The following is a 20,323-nucleotide window of genomic DNA, read 5'->3' as shown; positions in this document are numbered from 1 at the left end:
ATGTGATCCCGTCTCCATGGCCCCAGGATCTGAGTATTTACACCACTGAAGAATGTGCAGTAGTCACCTCTGGAGACCTTTATTGGTGTGGGAATATCATATCATGTCATATCATATCAATACCCACCAGTCTGCATCCTGAAAGCTTGGGGAGTGGAAATTAAATCACCTCTGCAGGTGCTCTGTTGGGATTGTTGAGAACTGTAAATCAGAAAGTTTGTAGATGTCTGGAGGATATAAAATGGTGTCTAAGGCTACCCTGGGGAGCGGGAAAAGCTCCTGCTCTGGCCAGCCAGTACTTGCTTTGGCCCTGGGCTTGGCTTGATGGAGATGAAATGCCAAAGGGAGTTTCTTCCCCAGCTTTACTTTTCATAGATTTCAAGTGGTGTCAGGGTCACTCCACCTTACCATCATTCTCACTGCAAACTCGTGGACAGATCTGTGGATGGACTTAGAAGCTGAAGGTTCTGCTATACAGGAGTTTTCTTGGCTTTCACAATTTCCCCTGGATCTTCCTTTATAATTTAGGGCATCTCTTCCCCTCCATTGCCTGCCTGGAACTCACATGTCTCTGTAATGATTTGAGCTGCTCGAGTCAGCAGATCCTGAGTCAGCCGCATTTGGCCAACATCCCTGAACTTTCTCATACTTTTTATGAGGAGCTGCCATTTCAATCATGTTTCCTCAGACTCTGTCAGCAGCAGGGATGAAGATCAGCTCAATAAAAAGTATCTATGCAATAGCTTTGCTTTTGAAAAAGCTGAATTAGTGTTTGCATTGGCATTTGATATGTGAATAAATACTGATTTATTAAAAAAAAGAGGGGAGAAAAAAAGCAGGAATACAAAAAAGAAGGAGTTTTCCATTAGCTACCCTGCCAACTGTTTTGGCTTTGTTGCTTGCCTCAGTGGATGCAAGATGGTTTTAGTCTATTAATTTGGTCCTGGCTTTAGAAGTATATTAAGCTGGCAGCCATGGGTTTGTAAGGTTTAAAGCATAAAATGCTTGTATTCGCTCCAGTGTGAAATCTGGCAATTGAGCAAATTGTAATTAGTTCCCTTTGCACTGCTTTTAGTGCTTGCATGAAAAGAGAAGATCCCTTTGATGTCTCTAAATTTGTGTTCTGTGCAATCCTTTCATTTTCAAAGAGGTATGTGAAATTTAGCTATAAAATTCAGTGGCCTACATCTCCTTCGAGGCCTTTGAAAGTTGTTGGTAAGAAGCAGATGGTCCAGGATGAATAGATGAAAATCACCTCACATCTACTCAGGCTGGCTATGCTGCCAAAGACATCATTTTTAATACCGCTGCTTGATAGGCAATGGAAAAAAAAAATCCCACAGACTCCCACCGCCTCAGGGTTTTTAAAGTAAAAAATGCAATTCTGACTGCTGGCTGAGAATGCTTTGAATGTATTCACAAAGACTGGCAGAGGTTCCTCACTCCTTGTGAAGTCCTATATGGTTTGCAGCAGTATTTTCCCTTGGAGCTGTGTGCTCCTGCAGAAGCTGCTCTTTCTCCAGTTGGATTTGAGAGAGGCTCCAGTGGCTGTGGTATGAGGACTCGATTAGCAATGCCCAGAGCCAGGAGCAATGAAGAGGAAAACGTGTCTGGGATCATCTGCTCTTCATCCTTTGGCCAGAAAGTAAAGAGCTGTTCACTGCTGCCTGCTCTCCCTTGGTTTGCTCAGCTGCTCAAGCGTGTAGCCAGAAGGTCTCTGCTTCTCCCCAGGGAGACCATTTCACAGCATTTACAACTCTTCCTGCTAAGTAAATGTCCTGATATTTAGAAATGACGTGAATGAGATGAAAATCTGTCTTATCATGCCATTAGGATTCTCATTGGAAGCTGCAAGTCAGGGTTTGTATTACTAAATATATACAGGGCTGCCAAACCAAAGCATTCAGAAATGATGAGTCAGGTTGTCTGAAAATCACGGCTCACTCAGGAACCACGAACTTTCCAAAATAATAAATGTCAAAGTCCTCTCCTTTCTTTCTTTCTTTTTTTTTTTTTTTTAAATCTGTATTATGAGTATTTTGGATCCTGACTTGCACTTCTCCACATCAACAGGACCTGGAATGTCCTGTAATTATAATTTTATTAGATGAAAGCTGGGGTCTGTGAATTGATGTGAAGCCAGGCATTGGAGCATGGAGGAAAATAGCAAACACCAAGAGATGGGTGATAAAACTGTGAGAACAGAGGGCATGGGGTTTAAGTATTTTTCCATCTCTTCCTATTCTTTATGTACAGTCACCACAGCGTGGTCCCTTGCCTCACTGTCTCAAAACCCACAAAGCAGGGCATGCGGCCCTCAGGAGGCACGGGAGTGAAGAAAGAAGAGGAAGGCCAGGGAGGGCATTTAGGTGCTGTACAGTGGCTGCGTGTCGGGCTTGTCCAGCAGCATTTCTGGACTCGTGCATCAGGCCTTGCACAAGCCTGTCACCTTTTGCCTTCTGCAGCCCATCCTGCTTCCCCTGGTCACAGTGCTTGGCATCACCGCTCGGGCTGCCATCCTCTGGAAGTGTCCTGCTGATGCAGCCAAGCCTGAAGGAAGAACAGGAGGGCAAAAAGCATGGAAGAAAGGGAGTAGTGTTGGTGTTAGGCTATGTGGGTGTCTTCTGGTCCTGATGGCGACTTTGATACAACCAGTGTCCCAGTGACATCCCTATATATGACTGGAAGCTGTGGGAGAAGGCCAGGCTGTCTCCCCTCTCACGCTTTGTAGTAGAAGCTAGAAAAGAGAGGGGGCAGAAGGGTGTCCTCTAAGAAATGGGGTCACAACTCTGGGTTGTGACTGAGAGGGTGCAGTATATTTTAGAAGGGCCTCAGGCCACTTGCAGGCAACTTATGAAGGCAAGAGTCGTCCTTTCATCTCCACCCCATCCACACTGGCGAAGGCAGTTGTCTTTGCCTCCATGAGGGCGGTGTGATTGAGGAGACTTGGGGACCACAGGTCTGAGGGATGGTGGGAGTTGGCAAAAGGCTGCTGGGCGAAAATGCCGAGGACCATCCCCAGACCCTTTCATCTCAAGAAGGAAGCTGGAAATGAGCTTTGGTCAGACAAAGTCTTCTCTGCGTGGGCTCCCACAGGTAACATGTCGGTGTGAAGGTTTTAGCCCTGAAACAGTTTTAACTTGCCCACGGAGTCGGCTCTCCCGCCCCAGCTCTGAGCTCCCACGGCTGTTGTTGGCAACAGGTCTTATATAAGTGGAGCTGAGAGATTTTAGCAGTGAGTTCAGGATTGCTCAAAACTAGTGACTCAGTTTCTCCAGGGCCTCCTTCCCCCTCCTTCAAGTGAGGGGTTTATTCATCACCTGGTCTCTCATCTTCAAAAGTTCAACGTGGACTGGGATCAGAGCCTCAGTTTTTCTACAACAATGACAACTGAAACTGTGTTTCTTCTTAAAGGGAACCTGTTTCACCTTTAGCTCACGTGATTCTAGGAACAAGATCTCCAGATCTTCAAGCCACTGAAACAACTGCATCACCACCACTATAGCCACCACATCTGCCAGGAGAGGAACATTGCAAGGGTTGTTAATGAGCCCTTTTGGAGACTGGCCAAGGTGTGCTGTGGTTGGGTGGGGAGTAAGAGGCAATTCTATGTATCTCCATCTTATCTGCTTCTAGACTCAGACAGGAAGCAGTTTCAAACCTCCTCGTCATGATGGGCTTGTTCTGCTGCCCAGAGACACTTCCTGCAGAAAAGTGTGGCTTTGTTTTCCCAAATGCAGTCTAAAAGAAATGGGATGTTAAGGGTTTTGTTAGAGATTGGTGCTAACCACAGTTTTCTTCTGAACTGAGACTCAGTGTTGCTTTCACCCCAAGAACTGCGTTGTTGGGTTTTTAAATGACTCTGGCCAGTGTTTCCTCTAGCTTCTGGGATGTTGGTGTCCCCCAAACTTGGAGCGAAGGCAGTGCCATCAGTAGCTCAAACCTTCTGACTCAAGGCAGGAGGGCAGTATTACAGGTGAGTATTTCAACTGGAGCTGAGTCACCATTATTTTCAAGCTCTGTGGACGCACTCTGGGGACTTGAGCTTAAGTTATTGTTACCTGATAGACATATCTGGACATGTAGCTCTCCTTGGGTCAGCCTTTCTGCTTGCCACTCCTTAGGCCCTTTATTCTCGTTCATCTCCAGCCCTTTCTCCAAGGGGAAGCATGGGTGGTGGTTTTATTCAGCTCAGTGCTTCTGCCACCTCCCAGGACAGTGGGGAAAACCTGCCTCCAGCTGCCTAAGGAAACGGGTCAACTGAGCCTTATGTCACAGGGAAACGTTCTCTTTCAAATGCTAATCTCTGTAGCTTAAAACTCAGTTTTAACTGGAGGGAAAAAGGCAAGAGTGACCTTTAAGTATGCTCAGCTAGGCCTGGACTTTAACAAAATCCTTCCACTTGTGGGAACCTTCATCCCCAAGTTTCACCAAGGCTGCCTGCAGACCTATGGAAATTGCCACGTAGAGCCTGTGTCTAAATTACACCCTGGCAACTGAAGGCTCTTTTGTTTTTGCTTACAATGAGCAAGAGTTTCCCCTGCCAGCTCGGGATGCCTTCTCTCATCTGTTACCCTGACTCCTTTAATTTTCCTTCCACTGCACCAATTTACCATGGCCCCGAGTCTCCTGCACACACAGATGGGAGTTCTGCCGGTGCCCATCTGGTGAAGATGTTGTAACCCAAAATGGGGTTGTCTCTCAGCTATTTTGGTGGAGTCTGGTAATTTGTCTGACATGGAAAATCCCCAAACTGCAATCAGTGCCCTGGACGCTTGAGTGGAAAATGACAAAATTATACCGTGGCTCATCTCCCCATGGTCAATTACTCTGTGCCTACATACGGATGTGTTGGGGTTGCCTGGGCCAGCCAGTGTGACTGTAAAGGTATCCAGCCTTTGTTTTGGCTCCATGGCCTCTGTATTGGGTTAAACATAGAGGGAAACACAGCACCCATGGCTGTGCTGGCAGTGGAGGTTTGTTAGACGTGGGTGATCCTCAGTTCCTCTGAAAGCATCTTGTGCATAAAGCCATTGACCTCCCTTTCTGTCCTGTTTAGCCAGGCCTAGGCAGAGGGACTGGGAGGAATGGATTGATGGTCTCTCCTCCCAGCAAGAGAGGATGTGTCTCCTGGGCCAGAGGGAGGTACCAGGGAGCCTGTCGGTGGTGGCCAAATTTTGAGGGTGACCTCATGTATGTGTCTCTCAGTTTTGGTGGGAGCACGAGGATATCCCAGGGACTCCTGAGCACTAACAAATGGCTTTGGAGCCCCCAGCAGCACCTGGATTTCAACACCAGGCAGGTGGCCCATAGCATCCTGCTTTGGAGACTGGTTCCTAGGCAGAGGCAAAGCAGGATCAAGGAGTTGCCTGGAGCTACCCAGGCCTGGAGTGAAAGCCTTAATGCAGCAAGCTTATTAGTGCTCAGCTGGGCTGGAAGAGGCCCATGAGGTCACTCAGGGACTTTGCCCTAGTCCTCCACCCACCTGTGCACTCAGACTGGGGCCGTGGTGAGCAGTTCCTTAGGGAGTGGAGCCTGCCTGGTGTGCAGGACCTCACAGCTGGGCTTGAGCAATGCGGGGAAAAAAGCACCTGTACAGCTGGAATTGGAATCAGGAAACTTCTTTTAAGAATAGAATCATGGAATATCCTGAGTTGGAGGGACCCACAAGGATCATGGAGTCCAGCTCCTGGCTCTCCACAGGACCACCCTTAATTAGACAATATGTAAATGAGCATCCTACTTGAGAAAGGGTGATTTAAGCCTAAGCTGTTGTTTGTGCCAAGAGCCTTCCCTGCTCCTTTCTCTCAGCCTTTCCCACTGGGCACTGGTGCCCCTGAGCCAGTTGTTTACAGAGTGATGACCACAGCCAGCAAGAGCCCCACGATGATTTAAGGTCATCAGGAAAAGGTCACAGAGGTTAAACCTACACATCTAAATCTTGGTGTCCACATAAAAGCAGGATTCTGCAGCTTGTTTTTATGATCAACATGAAGTGACTCCAGCAGCTTTCCAAGATAGGGTACAAGATAAACCTGCAACAAACCTGAGTAGAGAAGTGATTTTCTTTTAGTTGCTGTTGTAGGACAGTAGAGATGAAAAACCAAGTATCCAAGGGTCACTCATCCCCTGATTAGATACATATAATGAGATGGAAAGCTAAGCTATCATATTTAGAATCAGTCAATTAGAGGGTTAGGGCTATAGATGTATTTAGCTTTAGCGTTAGGGAGATATTTAAACCACATACTGTACTTAGTCATTACCATGCTAAGTGATAGTAGATGCAGGTCACCCTATATATGGGCCATGGTAATCAGCTTCAAGTATTACTAATTAAGCCTTTTCACCTTTGGGCTCCCTTCCATGCCACCACACATAAAATGGGCCATCGAGGTCACGGTGTGATGCTCCTTAAAACCCAACACCCACTGTTTATCGTGGAGTGGAGGGTGGATTTGGCTTTCTAGTTCAGCCTCTGCTGCATGGAGAGAGTTGTAAACAAACAGCTCTTGCTTTAGCACATACTTTGCTTCTGAGTTGCAAGATGCCAGCTGGGCACTGCGAGCCCTTCACTTGCCCAGCTGCCTGTCTGGCATTATTTGAAGCCCATGAACTATCCAGGTGAAAAAACCATGTCCAAGCGAGCGTGGCTCTGTCATCTCCCTCCTGGCAATCCTCACTCATGTTTTCAGAGGAAGTCAATGAAAGCTGCAAATGCTGTAGTTACTCTGGAAAGCAGCTTATGCGATTAGGCAGAAGGTCAAAAATAGAAAAGCCCACAAAGGAAGGCCTAAAAAATTGTGGGTGTGTTACAGTGATGCCCAGTGATGGCTTCGCTCCCTCCCTCCACATGCCCTGAGACACAGGTGGTGTCCAAGGTCCTCAGCCAACTCCAGTACCAGCCCCTTCACCACAGAGTTCATGGATCCCTCAGGCCAAAAGCTCCTATGACTTTATTTTAATATGAAGGGTATTTGAATCTGCTTTTAGGATTCTGCTGTGTCAGGCTGGTGGCAGAGCCACAAGCCACCCTGCTGCAGGTGGTCAGGAGAACAGGGAGATTTCCAGTGCCTCCTAGCCCAGGAGAAAGGCAGGGGATGCCCAGGGAGAAGGGAGTGCAGTGTCTCTGTGTGCTCTCCAGCCCAAGGGCAGCTACTTTTTTGGAGCAGCTTCTCTCTCTCAGTATTACCGAGGCATTCCTGGGAGTACCCAGGCCCCACTTTCATAAAATCATAGAATATCCTGAGTTGGAAGGGATCATCAAAGTCCAACTCCTGGCCCTGCGCAGGACAACCCCAAGAATCACATGATGTGCCTGAGAGTGTTATCCAAATGCTCCTTGAGCTCTGGCAGGATTGGGGCTGAGAAACAACAGCCCTGCCCTTAAACCTTCTCCTCTCCACCCTTTCTTGAGAGGCTCCATTTCTGCCTTCATTTCTGGTCTCCCAGGAATCTGAGTAAAGCTGTCTTCCCTGCAATGGTAAAGCTGAATACATGCCCATAAGAACCATTTCCCGGCACTTCTAAACCCATCAACTCCATCCCTCCAGGGCAAGTCTTTGCAAGCAGGCAGGAGCTGGCATGGAGGGCTCGGAGGTGGGGTTCCATGTCTCAGGAGAGCACCAGGAACTGGTGCTGCTCACCCAGAACTAGGAAAGGTCTCAACCTTGGCATGCCCTGGGACCAGAAAATGATTTGAAACACTGGGTATTTTATTGGAGGTGGGGCAAGCGTTCCCCCAGCTCCTCTCAGCTGGCTGGGGCCAGCTGGTGAAGATCCCCCTGGGGAAGCTGCCAGTTTTGGGGCTGATGGAGACCTGCCCCGGAGGGGTGGAGCAAGGATGATGCAATGAACCATGGCTCTTGCACCACTGGAGCTGGGGCGGGCAGGGAAAGTGTCCATGGTGGCCAGAGCCAGCACTGGGTGGTCAGGGTGGTGTGTAACATGTCAGCAGCTCTTCACTGGGCTTTGGGGGGGCTGCCAGAGCTATTGGCTTTCTTGTCAAGTCCTCAATGTTTGGTTAGCTGCTATTCCGTGGGTGCTGTAGGTGGAGCAGAGAATTTTGATTGAGCAGCAAGCAGCTGTGGCAAGAAGCCTGTGACAAACATTTCATGTTTTCATAGAATCATAGAGTGGTAAAATGTTTTGTGTTGGAAGGTGCCTTAAAGATCATCTAATTCCACCCTCCTGCCAAGGGCAGGGACACCTTCCACTAGACCAGATTGCTTCAAGCCCCCTCCAACCTGGCCTTGGACAATTCCAGGGATGGGACATCCACAGCTTCTCTGGGCAACCTGTGCCAGGGCCTCACTGCCCTCCCAGTGAAGAATTTCTTCCCAATATCCAACCTAAACATCCCCTCTTTCAGTTTGAAGCCATTCCGCCATGTCCTATCACTACATGCCCGCCTCCAAAGTCCCTCTCCAGCTCTCTTGCAGCCCCTTTAGGTACTGGAAGGGGCTCTAAGGTCTCCCTGGAGGCTTTGCTTCTCCAGTCTGAACAGCCCCAACTCTCTCAGCCTGTGCTCACAGGAGAGGTGCTCCACATGTGCAGACCAGTGTGTTGGTAACACATTCCTGAACTCACAGCATGACACACTTACTGCTCTCCCTTTTCACTGGCAAAGCTGCCAAGGGTGGCTGGGGAGGTACAGTGGGGTGGGAGGAGCAGGGCTGGAGCAGCAGGGATGAACCTCAGCCACAAAGCTGCAGCAGCATTGCCAGCTGCAGGAACTGCAGTCAGTGATGGCTGCTATAACCCCAATGATATTTCACTTATGCTGATGGGGAAGCATTTTTGTCCCATGAACTGTGCTCTCCAGAGCAGGTAAAATCCTCTGCTTGATTTTTTTCCCCCCCTAATTCTTAGCCAGTGACTGCAGGTCTTGGAGGGACTTTCCATCTAGTCTGATTGGCAGATCACATTCTCTGCGCCTCCGCACTTGCAGGTTGGTCAATCACTGGACAAGTCTTTGCAAATCCATGTTCAGCCATGCAAGCCCTCAGACATGCTTCACTCCATACCTACATGATTGTCTCATTTGATCTCTTCCTTTTGTGTGTTTGCCAATTTGTGACCCTCCAGTGCCATTTCAGGTCCTTGTTTGGGGATGAGCACCATTGTACCAAGGAGAAAGTATAAATGTGACCTGTGAAAAGTTGATTTTTATCACTATTTGTGCCTGTGTTTTGTTTTGGGAGGGCTGTTTGTTGTTATTTGCCCAGCTTGCCGAGCTACTCCTGTGCTCAGTCTGTGCTTGAAGGTGGTGTAAATAAGCACAAATCTGCCCATCTGGGTAGGGATGTCTTTGCTGTTGGTCCATGCTGGATGAGCAGAGTGTTGCCATGGCTTGAATGCCAGCTTTGGTGATGTCATGGCCAGAGCCCCCTCCATCACCAGTGGGGAGGGCGGGTGCTTCCCCTCGCTCAGCATCATAGCAGGGCCAGAGGTGCTCACCTTTTCCCATGGTAGGAGACAGGCACTCTCAGCACAGGGAGTTTTTCCAACTCTTCCCCACGTTGCTCTGTCAGAGCACCTCTCAGCCCCACTGGGTGTTCAGCCCAGCCCCACTCCAGGAGCTCTCTGCTGGGCTCTCCCAGCCACCTGCACTGGCACAATGGGTGGGAAGGGTGCAGGGAGCATGTGTGAAACCAAGGAACCTCCTCAGTCTCCAACATGCCAGGGGGCGGGGGTCCATAAGATCCATGATCCATCACCCTCTTTGCTGGCTGTTTTTTCCTCCTGAACTTTGCTGGTTTTGCGTAGGCACCAGAGGTGTCCCACCAGCCTTTCTCTGAGCCATGGCCCATCTGTGATAGCCAAGAGCAAAGAGGTTGAATGTGTGGGGGTCCTGCACATCAGAGACCCCCAGCTGGCATCTGTCTCTGCTTAGAAAGATGAAGATTTCTTTGCCAGAGAGGGTATTGTGAAACAACGGCTGTCCGGGAGTGAGAGGGTGGAGCCAACAGGAAGCACACCTGTGGTTTAGATATGGAGTGAGAGCCTGGATTTTCAGAAGTAAACTCTGGGTCACGGTTTTGGGAGATGCTGGGGTTGAGTTGGTATTTTCCTATTTGTTTTCTTCCATTGCAGCTGTAGGTCTTATTCAGGAGATCTGAATTTCTGAAGGGGGGTGCCTGGGCTCCAAGCCTGTGTTCCTGGTGATGGTGATGGAAAGCCTGCCTGTGACCTAAAACACCATTGGCTTTCCAAAGCCTAAGCCCACCAAAGCCATATGTGGACCATTGTGTGATGCCTCCCAGTGCATCCCAAGGGAAGAGAGAGAGAGAGAGAGAGAGAGCCCTCTCCTGACTACCTGGTGCAGGGATTTGGAGAGAAACAGAAGGCAATAGCCATGCTGGGCACTGACCCAGCCACCAAGCCCAGAGCCAAGGTGGTGTGAGCACTGTGACATGAGGGCAAAAGGCAGACCTGCCCTGTGTGAGCAAGTAACACAGGCTGTGGGAACATTCAGTTGCCTCTTGGCCATTTGCCTATTACGAGGCTTGTCTAGGAGGGGACTGTGTTTCTTGCAGCATTCCCTGGTGCAGTGATATGGGCTGTGACACAGTTTGTCCACCGGCACACACAGTAAACAACATGACTGTTAGTCCTGGAGTCCTGCCCGGCAGCCGGTGCTGAGCACTGCTGCCATCCCTGTGGGATGGGGACACACATCTGCCACAGGAGGAGGTATCTTTTCAGCTGAAGGAAGCCCAGAGGCTGCTTTTTGGGGCTACAGCAGCCGAGCAGGTGCCACAGTGATGGTGGGAGCCTCCTTATTGATGGGTTTGCTGCTCATCTTCATCTGAGGCTGTTGCACCATCACAGCCGGCAAGTCAAACATTGCAAGGAGTTCCCTCTGCTCCTTCCTGGGTTAGCCGTTGTTGAATCACTCAATATTTGTTCTGGTTACATGGCCCTTCTTGTCAGAGCTTTTTACTATTTCACCCTTCCACTTCCCGGCAGACCAGGGTTCATGTCCTGACCCACCAGCATTCCAAGCTCTGTTTGCAGACTCCTAGGCTTTCCATCCCAGCCCTCTGAGCTGGGCAGGCTCAGTATCCCCACTGCCTTCCTAGGCATGTGTCAGGGCTGACTAAGGGCTCTGCCTCACTGTCCCAGGGGAATTTAGCTGCAGCACTCAGCACATTTCTGCTACCTGCCCACCCCAGTTATATCTCTCCCAGGACAATTCTGCCCTCCACAGCATCCTGAAAGCTCCTCAGTGTGCTCTGGTATCTGGGGTGTGAGGTGAGAGCATCCCAGAGGTCCAACCCGTCCTGAAATTAGCCTAAACACCATGCATTTGGGCATGCCTGGTGCCTCATTTTCCTCAGGTCAAGAGGGATGGGGTCCTCAGGAGGATGATTCATGGCTGCCCTTTTCGGGTTCACAAACCATCCCAGCAGGACCATGCCCAGATTTTGGATGTGACCCTAACCCAGGTGATACCACACAGGGAGCTTCCAGCTGCCCTTGGGGATGGTAGGTGGGTGCAGCCATTGCTGTGCACTGCCAAGGCTGGTGTGTGGAGCAGATGTTTCCAGAGCCATGAACACACCCCAGCAGCATCCAAGAGCTGCCTTCAGGGCTTGGGTCCGACAGGAGGTCACAACTCTTCCCCCCTGCCCCACACCACAGTGTTGGCTACCCTACACAGCTATGAGGGAGCCTGAGCAGAGTGAGGCTCCCTCCTTGTGGCATCAGTCCACTGTGCCCATGTGTTTATGCTCCAGCTGATTAAAGCTTCAAGTGAGGCAATTGTGGGATGTAGGATGTATAAAAAGGAGGTGCTGAGATGTCACAGTCTGGGGAGACAAGGTCCTCAGTCTTGTTGGAGAGTATCTAGGGGTGTATTTGTGGCTCGCTTCTGTGCCTTCCTCACACTGCCTCATACCCAGCCTGAGCCACTGGATCACCTTCACGAGATGGTGATTTCTAGTAGGGGTTCAGGGTGGTCAGCAGTGGCCTGAAGGGGTTTGTTTTGTTCCTGACATAGGGTTATCTTCCCTCCCTGGCAAGGAGAATTGAAGCAGCTGGAGAGCCTGGCCCTATGTGTCCAGGCAAAAGTAGACCCTGGAAAGCCACAGCCAAGTGGGCTTTACCCTTAGAGTTCACTCCAGTTTTATTTTCAAGGACTTTTCTCAATTTGAACTAATGAAAGATATTCTCTAACAAGGATAGATAAACCCAGCTTGTCACTGTAGCACTGAGCATCCCTCTCACATCTCAAGGCTTTTTTTTCTTTTTTGATATTGGTTTTATTTGGAGTTTTCATAGAATCACAGAATGCTTTGGGCTGGAAGGGACCTTAAAGATCATCTCATTCCAACCCTCTTGCCATGGGCAGGAACACCTTCTGCTAGACCAGGTTGATAAGAGCTCCATTCAACCTGGCTTTGAACACTTCCAGGGATGGGGCAGCCACAGCTTCTCTGAGCAACCTGTGCCGGTGGCTCTGCACCCTAAGCATTCTCTTTTAAGCATCTTATTTATTTATTTCTTTCCTCCTCAGAAACCAGTTGCCTGTGTGCCCTCTGGATGAATCCAGCTTTTCTTACTGCTGCCCCACCTTCCCATCTCCTGCAGCTAGACAGTGGTTGAGACATGGTATTTATGTGCTTATGCATGTTGCATATGCAGAGATCCTCTATTAATGTTAAACACGCTTTGATCAGAAAAGTAATGACTCCCCTGGCATGAATTGCTTCACAAATTTTCTCTTTTGTGGAGAGAAGCTCCTTGGCTTGAGCTTTTCCGTCCTAACAGGAACAAGTTATATCTGATGAACAAACCTTGCTGCTTTCGCTCACAAAGCAGTAATTTACTCTCCAAGAGGCGATATCCCAACTTATCATCCCCGCAGCACCGTTTATTCGGCAGCGCACTCAGCCGGGAGGACAATGTGGGATGCAAGCCGTGGGGTTGCTATCTGCTCTGCACCATCTGGCATGACTTTCCCCTTCTTGGTATATTTTAGGACACATAAACTAGCGGGGAAGTGTTTTTCTTCGTGTGAGGAAATTCAAGTCACCACATAACCAAATTTACCCCACAGAATAGCAGCTACAGCTCCCAGTAGATCCAGTGGAAAATAGTTGTAGCCCAGCGAATTCCTCTTTGGTCCATACAGCTGCAAAACCGTAAAACACTTGGATGTTTCCCTGCACAAAGCTCCTGTAAAGGCTTCCTGCAGCCTTGACTCCTCGCCAGCCCAGCCTCCCAGGCTGCCTGAGCCCAGCCAGGGCTTTCCAAAAAAAATCTTGTCAAAACCTCCACAGTTTCTCTGGTTTGTGTTTTGTGCAGCGCTCTGATGTGAAAATATTGATTCTGGACTTTAAAGCAGCTGCTTTGTATATTTGACCAATTCAGTGGTACCAAAGTTTGGCCTGAGTTGTCCTTATCTGGTCCTTTTTTATCTTTCTAATGCAGCCTTAAAAGCACAGGAGGTATTGACATTAGGAAGAGCCAAATATAACAGTGATGCAGCATAAATCCTATACCCAGGCAGTATTGTCTGTCTTGGCTACATGTAGCTTTTATTTTTTCTTTTACCCTCCAGATTCAAAATGGAAAGTTTTTAAAAGGCCATTTCAGGAGAATTTTAAGCATATATGCAGAAACAGGGAAAAGTCAGGCTGATTGAAAAAATACAAAAACCCCCAAGCCTTTAGCTGAAGAAGAGTAGGTTTAGATTGGATATTGGGAAGAAATTCTTCCCCATGAGGGTAGTGAGGCACTGGCACAGGGTGCCCAGAGAAGCTGTGGCTTCCCTGTCCCTGGAAGTGTTCAAGGCCAGGTTAGCTGGCCTTGAGCAACCTGGTCTAGTGGAAGATTTTTCCTGTGCTTGGCAAGGGTTTGGAACTAGGTGGTCTTTAAGGTCTCTTCCAACTCAAACCATTCTATGATTCTGTGAGTGTTTGCAGTACCACAGTGCTTCTGTAGGCGATCTGGGAGGTGCTGAGCTCAGCTCATTGCTCCCCCCAACGTTGATGGAGCTTCACTCAGGGCCAGACCCTGCCTCACCCCTTGGTCCCAATGCTCTGCTGATACATCTGCAGCCCATGGTGAGGGATTTGGTACAGAGGCCATGGGGCCAAATTCCTATTTAGTGTGAATTAACACTCTGTGAGCATTGACCCCTCTCTGGCAGGGCATAACTTATCCCATGGCAGGGGCTTCACCTCCAACTGTTGCTTAGCTTTCTTCCGGGATCTTTGCAAAAGGCACATCCAGGTCTCTGTTGTCTCATAGAGACCAAGGGCTGCCCAGGCCTTGGTGGTTTCAGTCTGTCCTCAGAGGACTGGGGTGTCAGGCCAGCTGGGAGGCTGGGGAACTGCATCCCTGCTTTGCATCTCTGACAACTGCAGCTGCTTTAATTGTACTGTCTACCTTCCTCCTCCCAGGCCTTGCAATCAGCAAATGAAGGCAAGTGAAAGAGATAATCAGCTGTGTGTGGCTTTATAGCCTGCTCTGCCTTTCAGGCTGGCTGTAGCTTGAGCCATGCACAGGGAGAAAGGAGCCTCCTCCTGCACCCTCCCAGCCTCTGCCTTTCCCAGGGTTTGATTGAGACAGGGCACGGCTTCAGTCCCAAATCCGCCCTGCCAGGACTGAGGTATTTTTAATGTTCTCATTATACCTGTTAATAACTTGAGGAAATGAGACTCAAAGCATGCTGGTCACAGATGGCCCTGCCCAGAGATTTCTGTGCCTAGGGGTTTTCAGCAATTTCTGAGTGCATACCTTTCCATGGGGTTGAGGCCAAAATGATTTGTTGCAAGGAGCGGGAGCGCATCCTGTGCTCACAGTCCACTAGGCCCCAGTCAAAACTCTTTTTCATTTGGTTAACATGAGCTCAGCTTGTGTTTGTGCCTGCTCTGACAGGGATTCAGGTGGGAGCAGGGTTTGGAGGTTGTCTGGCCCCATTGTGGCATCCCACACTCCTCAGCCCAGCGCTGCTTCCTGCTAAGCAGTCCTGAGAGGAACTCCGGTGATGAACTGTTTTGGCAAAGCTGCAGATGACCCCACCAGCAGCTCCAAAGCCTTGCATCAGAGATCTGTTCATTAGAAAAGCCTTTGCCCTTAGTCAGCAGTGTCCCAGTGAGGTGTCATGCTGAGCCAAGCTAAAAATTTAACCCTTGGATGAAGGAGCATCAAAGATACATTTGCTCTAACTTGGAAGTAGTTTTGTATCTCTGAATCAAAACCTTTCCACGACTTGGTCCCACTTGAAACTGGGTACATGGAGTAAATCTTCCTAACACCTAACAACTGGGTGTCTATGCTGAACCATGGACATCTCCCACCACTGTATCTCCCACAGCTCTGCACTGGTAACAGGGACAAGTTGCACGAGGCCAGATGAGGAGCCAAGGGACATTTTCTCTTCCAGCTTTCCACATGTCACACCACCACAAGCCAGCCCAGCTCCGGCAGCCAGCTTTGAGGACAAGACACCCACTGCAGGGTCCAGCTGAGAAGTGAGTTCACCTCTCCATGGAGAGGTGAAGGCAGCCTGACCTGCCCTCCAGCTCTGTGCCTGTTTGATGCCAGGGGAAAAAAAGTATTGTCCCCTTGCCACCTGCAGCCTGCTTTTATCTCCACTTGCCAGCATCCTGTTCCCTTGCTTAGTCCAAGTCTCCTTAAAAGGCCAAAAGGCAGGAGGATCAAGGATGGGGAATTTCCTCCTGGGCATGGCTCAGTGATGCTGTGGGAAGTTAAGTGCCTGAATGCAGCTATTTTGGAAACCAAGCAGACAGGGTGAGAGGTAAAGGGGTCTCTGCTGCCATCGATGGACTTCATGGGGATGCTCTGGAGCTGGGGTTGATGCAGGGACTGTGCTGTCTCCCTCAGCAATTTTAGATTGGTGAAATCCCAAAACTTTCCAGACTGCATCCTGGTGCCTTAGGTAGGGGCGTAGGATAGCAAGACTGAGGAGGTACTGGAGGTGGATCATAGACTTCCCACTGAGCCCAGTGGCAGCTTTGTGGAGAGCTGGTGGATCTTGTGAGGCTGCAGCCCACCTCTGCATTTGGGAGAGAGGCAGGGAAAATGATCTAGCTTTCTGTTTCCAGCCTCTTTGGCTTTCTCTCAGGGCTGGAAAATATGAAAAGAAAGTGTGGGGGAGAGAGAAGGAAAATCTTCTATAAGTGAGACACAGCGTCACCTCTGAAACCGGGAGATGTTGTCTCGGTCTCATGGGAAGCTGCTGCTGCAATGGGCCTGGGTCTGATGTACACTGAGCAGCTTGGCAAAAGTGTCCTCATGGAGCATCATGGGACGCTTTTACTCTCTGCAGCTTGTTTTGAAAGGTGAGGAGCTGATCGGAGCCTGTCTAGCCCAGCTCTTCAAGCAACAGCACGATGTGTGGCTGCAATTCAGGGCAGGTGTCACAGAACATTAAGCTCGCACAGAGGCAGTGGGGAAAGAGCTGAACTTCAGATAGCCTGCTAAGACTAAAGCAAGATCAGCTGAGAAAACTACCCTGGCTTTCCACTGCTGCCAGTACCGGCAAAAGCCGGAGACGGAGCAGTCCCGGCTCAGACAAAACAGCCCGCTGGGCTTTGTTGCCGGCTTTTGTCTGCGGGCGGCAGTTTTACGCAAGGCTGGTTCCCCACTCCCTGTAAAGCTGTGCAAAACCTGCATATCCCCGCAAAACATGACAGGGTGAGCTAAGAGCTCACAGGTCACTTGAACTCGGCTCAGAGCAAAGGTGAGGGTTGTTCCTGTCCCCACATGGGGATTTAGCCTCCTGGGGCTCCACGAATACCCTGAAGTGGGAAGAGCGGGGAAAAAAATCTTTACGTGGAAGAGCTCGTGGAGAAGCCACAGGTGATCCAGGGTACTTGGTCAGGATAGAGGAGCAGGAGAGGGCTTGGGGGCGCTTACCCTCAGGAGAGAGGCAAAAAGGTAAACTCATCAGAGTTTTTGAAGCTGTTTGTGCCCTGCCTGAGTTTGTGCTCTTGATGGGCGTCTTCCTTACGGCATTTGGTGAAAGCAAGTCTGAGAGTTGTTTAGCGGCAGTTTATTTTTAGCCGAGATGACTTGTGACAGCACAATGGTGTTGCAACACTACGGTTCTTGTTTGTGGTTCCCCGGTGCTTTGGTACAGGAGCGAGTGAAGACAGAGGCTCATTGTGCTGGAAAGTGCAGAGATGTTGCAAGAGCCGGTTCCCTCCCAGGGAGGCAGAGAAAAGACCTGTAAAAGCAGAAAGAAGGAAGTGGAGTTGGCCTCCTGTGCAACCTGATGCAAATCCATGCTGCCCTGGACCTGGGTCCTCATTCCAGCCCCACAGACACACTGTGGTTGGAGCCACCTACCCCAACCCCATGTGCCCCAGCACAGCCAAGTGCTGCACCAACCACCTGTGGACCTTCTTCTTTTTCAGGGGGCTGGAGATGAGAGGCTCCTGCCACAGGTTACTCCTCCTTCCAGCTCTCTTTCCAGCCTTGATGTTTCTTATGGTCATTAAGGGTTTTCACATTTGCTTTGCTTTCCCCTCCATCCCCTCCATGAGTGCGAACCACACCTCTAAAATAGTTGTTCTAACTCCAGCAACATCGTTGCAGCTGCATGAAGTGGCGGCAACAGGAGCCAACACAGGGCCAGGGAGGAGACTGAGGGCCAAAAGGAAATCTAAACCTACATCTCATCGCTGTAGCTAAACCTGTCTGCCAAAAGCAGGCTTCTCAGCTCTGCTTCTCACTTCAGCTTCTTACCTGATGTAAGGGAAGAAACATCGGAGGAATAAGGGTCTGGCTTCCTTGGCTACTGCCCCTTCCCCTGTGCCTGTTTTATGCCCATGTAAATCCATTAACCCTTGCCCAAGGTAACAGCATGGAATAAGGTACCTGATCTGCCTCTTTTCAGGCAACACAACCTGACATGAAAGCTGTGCTAGCTTGGTACACTGTGCTGTAAATCCCTATGTGTTGATTCCCTGTCTCCTCCTCAAGTTTTACAGGATGCCAACAGCTTTCTGCTTGTTTTATGATTTCATGGCAGTTGCTCGACACATCAATACGAGAATTAATTAATGTTGGCTACAGGGTAGGCAGCAGGTCAGGCAGCCCAAGAGCAAACAAGGTCAGGATTTCAGCAACAGCCCATTTAGAGAACTTGCTGGGGCTCCAGCAGAGCAGCCTCATCTCTCCAATTTTTATTTGGATCACTGCTCTCTCGCCTTGTTTGCAAGTTCTGTCCTGTTGGCAAGGCTGCTGTGAAGCCAAACCCAGAAGAGGACAGAAGATAATTCTGCTCCGTACAGAGAATGAGGATTAGGGCAGGGATAGTGTATGGCTCACAAACATACACTCACTACAAAACAATTATTGACTTAAAATCCCTTTACTGATGTCCCAACTTCCATTTGATGATGTTAAAAGGTCAGAAGGAAAATTAAAGCGTTTTTTGCCCTAATCCCTTTAAGTGCTAAATTTGTGGAAAGCAATTGAACCAACAATTTAGATTAAGGCAATAGCTTCAGATGACGGAGCAACTCCGATCCTCAAAGGATGCCTGAATGAAATGCAGCTTTTCAGAATGAGATTGGAATTGCCCTTGGCCTCCTGTTACAAAAATCCTCCCCGTTGGCTCAGTATGCAAATAATCCCAAACTGCCATGCTTATTGCAATGTTCAGCCCTGCAACATGCCCTTTTTGAACAGCAACAATAAATACAAGGGAAAAGAAAGATCTGTGTCAAACTGGCTCCAAATCAATCTGTTTCCCAAATAAATCATTATTGCTACTACTGAGTAGTATTTATCAGTTGATGCTGCTCTTTACAGTCCTTGGTAGGGATGAAATACTCTTTTTATTTAATTTTTTTCCAAGCTTTCTCTGGATCGTCAGGGTGCATCTCCCTGATGGAGAGGAGGGATTGCCCTCCCTCTGTGGAAAGGAGCCCAGTGAGTACAAAGCACAGCCTGATGGGAGATGCGAAGGCAAACCCCAAAGAGGGCTCGAGGGCAGTGTGGCTCCTTTCTTCCCTGACCCCAGGTCCCTGACCCTGCTCCAGCTGAATGCCCTCAGCTCAGGCAGGCAACAATCCAACAGGCTGTGAGATGGCAGATGATAGGATCTTGTACAGTTTAATTGGGTTGTAGCCAACCTTCGTTTCCTTGGTGCCTCTGTTGATAGAAGGGCTTTTACTGCACACACAAGCCTTAGCAGAGACAAAACTCATGTCTCCTCTTCTAATAGGAGAATTGATAGATATGACACTGTCAGCAAAATATGTTTTCCATGCAAGGCTCTGGATAGGAGAAGAGCCTTTCCCTGCAGATACACTTAGCAAGCAAGGGGAGGTCCTGGGGACAGGAGTCAGATCAATGTCCTCACAGCAAGGCACAGCCAGCCCACTGGATGTCATAGAATGATAGAGGGGCTTGGGTTGGAGGGGAGCTTAAAGACCATCCAGTAGCAAACACCCCTGCCATGGGCAGGGACACCTTCCACTAGACCAGGTTGCTCCAAGCCCCATCCAACCTGGCCTTGAACACTTCCAGGGATGAGGTAGCCACAGCTACTCTGGGCAACCTGTGCCAGTGCCTCACCACCCTCACAGTGAAGAATTTCTTCCTAATATCCAATCTAAACCTACTCTCTTGCAGAGATATCTGGTTGTACCCCTAAAACCAGAGCACCCCTAAGTGCTAAGCTGATGATATGTCCTGTTAACTTTCTGAGGAGATGACCCCACTGACAGGGCCACCTCTGCCCACCTTTCCACTGGGATGGAGAGGTGAATTCTCCAAAACTCTGCTCAAAGCTGGAGAGGAGACCATGCAAGGACTAAACCATTCTGGACTTTCTCACCAAGCCCAAGGGGTGATGGGATAGTGGTGTTTGGACTCCCATTGCTCAACCTCTATAAACTGATAGTTTTACTGTTATTCCCATGTGAGATGACCCTTTGTAATCTAAAACACAACAGCTGACCATCCTGGTGAAGGAGAAAAACCCTCTTAGTAGCAGCAGTAATGTTAAATTCCCATGTACCACTCCTAAACAGCAGTTCCAATCATCCCTCTATACCAAATCCCTTGGCTTCAATTTCCACCCCCCCTCCCTTTTTTTTTTTTGGAGTTTTAGATTTGCCTAGGAAATTTCTCGTCCTGAGAACAGTTCTGAGAAACATGTTTTCCATGACTGGTTCCTTCAGAAATGTTATTACTGGCTTGGGATAATTCTTATACAATAAGATTAAGTTTCTCTTGCTGGAAAATTCAGACACTAAAAATTTTTAATGTCAAAAACCAAACAAGTAAAAACAAGTAATTTCCTAAGAACATACACAATCTGGTGTTGGTAGTC

This window comes from Chiroxiphia lanceolata, chromosome 6, assembly GCF_009829145.1.
Source record: "Chiroxiphia lanceolata isolate bChiLan1 chromosome 6, bChiLan1.pri, whole genome shotgun sequence".
Taxonomy (NCBI): Eukaryota; Metazoa; Chordata; class Aves; order Passeriformes; family Pipridae; genus Chiroxiphia; species Chiroxiphia lanceolata.
This window is presented reverse-complemented; position numbering follows the sequence as displayed.